Source organism: Photinus pyralis, unplaced genomic scaffold (genome assembly GCF_008802855.1).
Source record: "Photinus pyralis isolate 1611_PpyrPB1 unplaced genomic scaffold, Ppyr1.3 Ppyr1.4_LG5, whole genome shotgun sequence".
Lineage (NCBI taxonomy): Eukaryota > Metazoa > Arthropoda > Insecta > Coleoptera > Lampyridae > Photinus > Photinus pyralis.
The window spans coordinates 48,481,606-48,489,264 of NW_022170596.1; positions in this window are offsets into that span (position 1 = coordinate 48,481,606).

Here is a 7,659-nt window from a genome sequence, read left to right on the forward strand (position 1 = left end):
TGTGTATTGCGGTGCGGTTGCAGTTTCTAGATGTAACGGTGCAAGAATAACAATAAACAAACAACAGCACACAACAAAAAAACGCTCACCCCCGGCCTGGGAAAAACGCCTGATAACTCGTATCGATGACATCAGACGTGACTTAGGTCGGATTACACAATACATACAAGGAACTCGTTCTTCAAAACTAACACGACAAGTACAACACATAACTACAAAACTAAACAATCACACCACACGAGAACAAATTACAAACTATAACGAACATAGAGATACACTGACACAAAAACTATCAATATACACAAACCGTCTAAAACGCTATAGGGAAACTGCAGATAGAAAGCGCCATAACACACAATTTAAACATAACGAAAAACTATTTTACAGATCACTAACACAAAACAGCACTAATGAAAAACTCATTCCACCATCCCTACACTCACTTCAGCAATACTGGTTTGACTTATGGACCAAAGACATTAAACACAATCCACACGCCCCGTGGATTACCACAGAAACCACACGCACTGAATACATTACCCCTATGAATAACACAAACATCACTACAACAGATATCATTCAAACTATTAATCACTTACATAACTGGAAAAGTCCAGGCATTGATAACATCTATAACGTGGGGTTAGTTCGGCGCTGTAAAACTCAAACCCCGCCGCATAATAACGGCCAGCTAGCTTCAGATTCTAATTAAAAGAAGGGCTCGAGATGAGAATTCTTCCACAGCGGTTTGTTCGTTTGGGCATATAACATAAAGTTTTTTTGATCTTTGGTAGTCACTAGAAAAATGATTAAGTTGACCGCCACCCAATTTTGCCACAAAGTTTCTGACCTCTCCTGGTATAGAAATTGGGAAAACACAAGAAGCCAAATAATAAATCACTACGAGCAATTCTGATTTATTAATCCTGACAAAACCGGTGCAGGATCGGCAAATAAAATGTATCTTCAATACGGGACAATAAACAAAAACTTTTAATGACAAAAATAATCCCCAAAATAAAATTCATGAAAACACTTCCCTTTAATAATACGGTTACCAGACCCCTACAACAATGATCGAGCAAAAATGTAGTTAAGATTTCAATGGATTCAAAGATTGAATTAAGTTAACCCGAATAACAACTCATATAGGCAACACTGGGAACAAGTAAATTAAAAATCTTACCTTGAATAACACATACGCTGTCTTCTCCGAAAAAGAGCTCTCCTTCGAAGTTCCAGTTCTGTAACACAAAAGCAAACCCCAAGCTACAACGCTCGGAACGATTATATGAGCCAGAAGGGCCAAAAATAGCTTACTCGTAGCCGGCTCGTTTACCCATACGTTAAATACAGGTGCGTTGCTCTTGAAGAGAGCCACGACCTCAAACACTTGATGCGAACAAAATACAAAGCTCCGATCATAAATCGTCGGAAGGTTACACTAGATTAACGGTATTGAAGCAAATAAAAAAGGTTGTGTAAAAGATCGTATCTTCCGAAAATTCCACAATCAGCTGGTCGCTCCCGGTATCGTTTAGGTGTTAGCGCTTATCTACTCGGTGGTACGCCGGATAGCTGCCGGCAGTCAACAGGTGTTCGTACTCCGGAATATACGCAAGATGCAAATTCATTTACATACAAGAATTCATCTACTACATGGATTGATCGGTACAAGAATTCGTCTACTACATGGATTGATCGGTACAAGAATTCGCTCTACTACATGATTTGATCGTACAAGAATTCATCTACTACATGGATTGATCGGTACAAGAATTCATCTACTACATGGATTGATCGGTACAAGAATTCGTCTACTACATGGATTGATCGGTACAAGAATTCATCTACTACATGGATTGACCGGTACAAGAATTCGTCTACTACATGGATTGATCTACTACATGGACCCCCTGAAATCGTCAGGAGGGTAATGAAAAATACTTAAATCAATGAAATATGGAAATTATCCAAGAGGTTGTGAATATGTAGGTAGGGCGATGAACTTCCACCAGATATAGCCTCACAACGGAGAAAACGGCTTCTGAGTTACTCTACTCGACAACGCCAATTAACAGGTAAAATTGCCAGAGATTTTACGTGAATGATGGCAAATATTACCCACTGGTTTTAGAAGAATTCACAATGCCACGCTCTACAAGTACAACCTCGTTGGCTTTAAAACGGAAATGAAGTGAAAAATTAACGCGATCCTGCGCAAGGAAAGAAGCACGCGTACAAGTGGCGCCATCTCACCTATATCCTGCCTAACGTAGCAAGCGGTAATTTTGAAATTTGAATATAAATAAACTAAACTGTTACACCCCCCCTCTCCTTCGACAGGAGGGAAACTGAAAGTTTTCCGACGATCGAAAAACCCAGCACACACACTCGAAAAGGAAGCAAACAAATTGAAAACCCGAAAACCCACCCCAGTGTAAAAAAAACTCCCCCCCAAAGAATTTCACCTTCAAATAATTTTCCCAGGTTCTCCAGCAGAAAGAAACCCTACAGTTTCAAGTGATGCAGCACCAAAATCCCCAAAATAAAGAAACCCCCCTCCCTGACTAAAAACGACACAAAAGCCCAAATTTTGACCCCCTTGCCGAAAAAGTGTAGAAGGAAACCCCCAAAAAGAAGGTACCTTTCCAACCCAACTCCACCATGCACTAGCGCAATGAAATGAAGAAGGTGCTATGGATAGAAGATAGTAAGAGAGAAAGAAGAAATCACATTTGCGGAGAAAAAAAAAACTCATTCATGCCGATTCCAGGGGTCCCATGGTCACCGAGGCTCGCACAGGGAAGGCGCACCCACCCCCTTCCTCTTGTATGTCAACTACCCATCCATTCAAACATTCATTCATTCTATGGAACGGAAATGGAAGAAAGAAGAGTAGAAAAAGATAGAATATAGGAAAGCGAAAAGAAAAGGGCAGCCTCTCCCAAATTTCCCCTGAGGAAATTAGAAGAAGAAAAGTGTTTGAGGTGCAGATAGAAAAAGAAAGAAGGAGGATAATGGATCGGGACGAATCCCCTAGCAGGTGTTGTTGCTACGATCCGAGAGTCCATCCCCTGTGCCCAACCAAACCACCCAAAGAGTAAGAAGAAGAAGAAATATGGAACATATAACATATAAATACATATATCAAAGTCAAATCCAAGAATAAGAATACGTCAAAATTAGTGGTTCAAAATCGTCAATAAACAAGCAAGCCGGCGACAATAAATGTCTAACCATGATCATCGGGTTCAATATAAGGTTTGAGATCCTGGACGTGCCACGTTCCAGAAGATTTACCATTAGAATCTTTCAACTCATAGGTCAAATACCCCATTTTACGGCTAACCGTAAATGGTCCTAAAAATCTGGGGGCTAACTTCGCTGAATAATCTTTAGTGGCATCAGACAAAGACTTATTTTTACGCCAAACCAAATCTCCTATCTCATAGTTAACATGCCTACGTCGTAAGTCATAATGTTGCTTGTTGCGGTCATGACTGTCTTTAATGCGTGCAATAATTTTGTCGTACAGTCCTTGCTGTTGCGCTAACCGTTGTTCTACGTCAATCGGCTCATTGTCCGTCATGTCAGTGTCGAAGCTGTCCCCTCGAATACGAAATTCTTTCCCAAAATTAGCACGATAGGGAGTCACACCTATGGTTTCGTGCTTAGAAGTTCGAAGAGCACAAGCTATCGAAGCTAAATGAACGTCCCAATGTTTGTGATTGTTCTTAACGTAAGTGGCTATCAACTGCTTTACCACACGATTCACCCTCTCCGCAGGATCAGCCTGTGGATGATAAAAAGGAGTAAACCGAACCTTTACACGGTAGCTTTCACACAGATCTAAGAAGAGTCTACTGCGCATCTGCACGCCATTGTCACAAATAAGGAATTGTGGAGCTCCATACACAAGAAATACAGAATCTTCAATACATTTGACAAGAGTTTTGGCATTCGCCGTCCTTATGGGAAAAAGAAGTACAAATTTACTCATATAGTCACTAACAACTAATAAATGAGTTCGCCCTTGAGTGGATCGAGGTAAAGGACCAATAAAATCTAAGCTGATCATCTGCCACGGTTCATAAATTTGAGGATGTGAACCCATAAGCCCTGCAGGTCGAAGTTGTTCAGGTTTATGTTGTGCACAGGTGGAACAGCGAGAAATATAACGCTTAATATCGCACTTCATTCTCGGCCAATAATATCGGTGATGAATGCGCCAAAAGGTCTTATAAACACCAAAGTGTCCTGAAGTAACATTATTGTGGTTCTCTTGTATAAGAGATTGTCTAAAATCAGAAGGAACAACAAGTTTCCATTTTTCATAATCATGAGATTGTAAAGCGGACTTGATATATTTATACAACAACGAATCTTTCACTCGCCAATCGGGATATTTATGAGGACTTCGCTCTAATCTTTCAAACATACCAAGGTACCAAGGGTCTTTAGAAGTTTTGAAATCGTTCGGATCCACCGTAACATCTGAAGAATGTACAGCTTCGATCACAGGTACAGTACGTGACAAAAGATCGGGAACAATATTGTCCTTGCCTTTACGATGGACAAGAGTAAAGGTATACGGCTGTAAACGAAGAGCCCAGCGTGCTAAACGTCCTTGGGGGTCTTTCAAAGAATGCAACCACAAAAGAGAATGGTGGTCAGTAATGACTGTAAAAGAAACTCCTTCGAGGTAATGTCGAAGTTGCTCTACCGCCCAAATGACTGCTAAGCACTCACGTTCAGTCGTGCTGTAATTTTGTTCCGCTCGGGATAATGATCGGGATAAATAACATACCACTCGCTCCCCATCCGGAAAAGTTTGAGTCAAGACAGCTCTTAGCCCATAAGCAGAAGCATCGGTCTGAAGGACAAAAGGTTTGGTAAAATCCGGGCAATTGAGCACAGGTGCAGTTGCCAAAAGTTCTTTTAATTTGAGAAAAGATTCCTCACATTCAGACGTCCATTCAAACTTAACATTTTTCCGAAGAAGTCTGGTTAAAGGAGCAAGAACGGTTGAAAAATCAGGAATGAACCTACGGTACCAACCGCAAGTTCCTAAGAAACGTCGTATATCATTCACCGTAGTGGGTGTTGGAATATCTAAAATCGCCTTGACTTTGTCAGGATCTGGGTGTAAGCCAAAGGAATCCACAACATACCCTAAATATTTAAGTTCTGAACGGCAGAAGTGACATTTGTTTTTATTCAGAGTGAAGCCAGCAGCAATTAATTTGTCAAAAACGGTGTTCAAAATTTTTAAATGTGAGTCAAAGTCTTGTGATATAATAACCACATCGTCCAAATAAACCAAAACGTTGGGTTGCAATTCAGGTCCCAAAATGGTATCGATAATGCGCTGAAAAGTCGCAGGGGCATTAGTCAAGCCGAAGGGCATCCTTCGAAATTGGAAAAGACCACGACCAGGCACAGTAAAAGCTGTGAAAGGGCGCGAATTCTCAGCAACCTCTATTTGCCAATAAGCTGACTTAATGTCCAGGGAACTAAGATATTTAGCGTCACGTAATTGGTCTAAGATGGTATTGATATAGGGCAAAGGAAAAGCGTCGCGCTCAGTTAAAGAGTTAAGTTTCCTATAGTCCACACAAAATCTATAGGTTTTGTCTTTCTTGGGAATCAGACAGACAGGTGAAGCCCATCCGCTGTTCGATGGTTCGATGACTCTGTCCCTAAGCATCTCATCAATGGTGTCATTAATGATTTTCTGTTTAATCGGATTTACTGGATAGTACCGCTGTTTAATAGGAATAGCGCCCTCTACCAGGCGTATCTCGTGTCTACCTACTGGGGTTAATCCTAGCTTGTCTCCCATGAGCGAAAATTTCAGATCTAAGAGGGTTTGTAAAGAATGGTGTTGTTCATCAGTGAGACGAGACTGTTCCACTATGGCCACACTAGGTTGAGTTGGCGTGCAAGAAGTAAAATGCCAACAGTCATCGCTAATATTCGGAATGATACCCATCCTATCCCAAAAATCTACTCCCAGGATCAAATTAGTAACCAAATCAGGCATCACCAACAAATCTAACAGCACAGTACGATCCTTTAAGGTAATTGGCACAGTGATGTAACCAATCGAATGTGCATCGGAGCTATTTGCTACCGTACAAGAAATAACTTTCGGTACAAAATTGAAATTGAGTATTTGCAATTGAATTAAAGTATCGGAATTGATAAAAGAACGTGAAGCGCCAGAATCTAATAATCCCAAAAAAGGAATGTCTAAAATTTTAATTTGGACATAAGGTCTCAAGTCATTTCCCACATGCTGTAATAAAAAGTCAAGTTTAGGTTTGGAAGAAATTTTCAAAATTTTTGTCGCCTGTACTAAAGAAACGTCACGACGACTTAATGAGCGTTTCTCGGAGCGTTTCCCGAACAAAAAGAACAACTGCGCACCGTAACGCCTTGTGCGCCACATTTCCAGCAAAATAATTGCCTTGGTTCAGGACAATCAACACGATGATGACCTAATTTTTGGCAATTAAAGCAAGGAGAATTTGGAGTTTCCATTGCATAAATAGGTGGACGTGGTGACATTTGTCGACTACTGGTGGGACAGCTAAACCCCGGTTCGAGTAATGGTAATGATGTTCGGTTGCGTAAGGCATGGTGTCTGTCTAAATCATGTTTGATATCGTCAAAACGTCTGCATTCAATTAAAAGTTCATCTAATGTCTGAGGAACATTAGGACCTAATTTAGTCAAATAAAATGGTGATAAATTGCGTTTAATTAAACGGACTTGTTCATATTCTGGAGGTGGTAATTTTAGTCGTGAAAATAAACCCTGCATTACTGCAAAATAAATGTCTACTTTTTCATTCTGACCCTGTAAACGAGCTTTAATTTCGTCGAGCAAATCTTCCTCATAGTGTGGTGGTAGAAATGCATCTCGTAGTAATTGCACTAAGTGCTCCCATGAAGTAGCTTTATGAGAATTAATGTTGTACCAGGTGTTCGCAGTACCTTCAAATAAATCGTAGGCGGTCTCAAATAAAGTTGGATGATCTACTCCACGAGCACGAGCCATTCGCTCAACTCGGTCGATAAATGAATTCAAAGTTTCACCTCTACTATCCCCGGAAAATTTTAATCCCCATTTATGTACAGGAGTACTCGGTACGGATAATCTTGGTTGTAGTTCTGCAGTACGTCTAGTAGGTGTAGAAGAAACTACAGCAGTTGCTGAAGGCATAATTGAGTCGTTAAAATGAAAAGCTTTGTTATCGAGTGAAGCTCTTAATTGTCGAAATAAACGAACTAATTCCCCAAGTTTACTTAATTGTTCAGCAGAAGGCTGCAATAATGTGCGAGTCCTATGTAAACGTCTGTCGGCATGAGCTAGCATGGTAACAATTGACAAATATGAACCTCCCCCAAAAGCATCATCAAAATTGTCAATCTTATTCTGAAGGATCACTGTCAATTCAGTAAGAGCAGCTAAATCCTGAGCAAAGGTAAAAGGGTACTCTGGAGCAACATAACCAGGTGCTTTCTCTAACTCTAACAATTTTCTGAGAATTAAACGACTTTCGTTCATATTACTCCCCATTTGTCCCGCTCTAATCTCAATTTCATATTGGAGTTCAGTCTCTCTTAATCGGTTAATTTCCATAGCCATGAT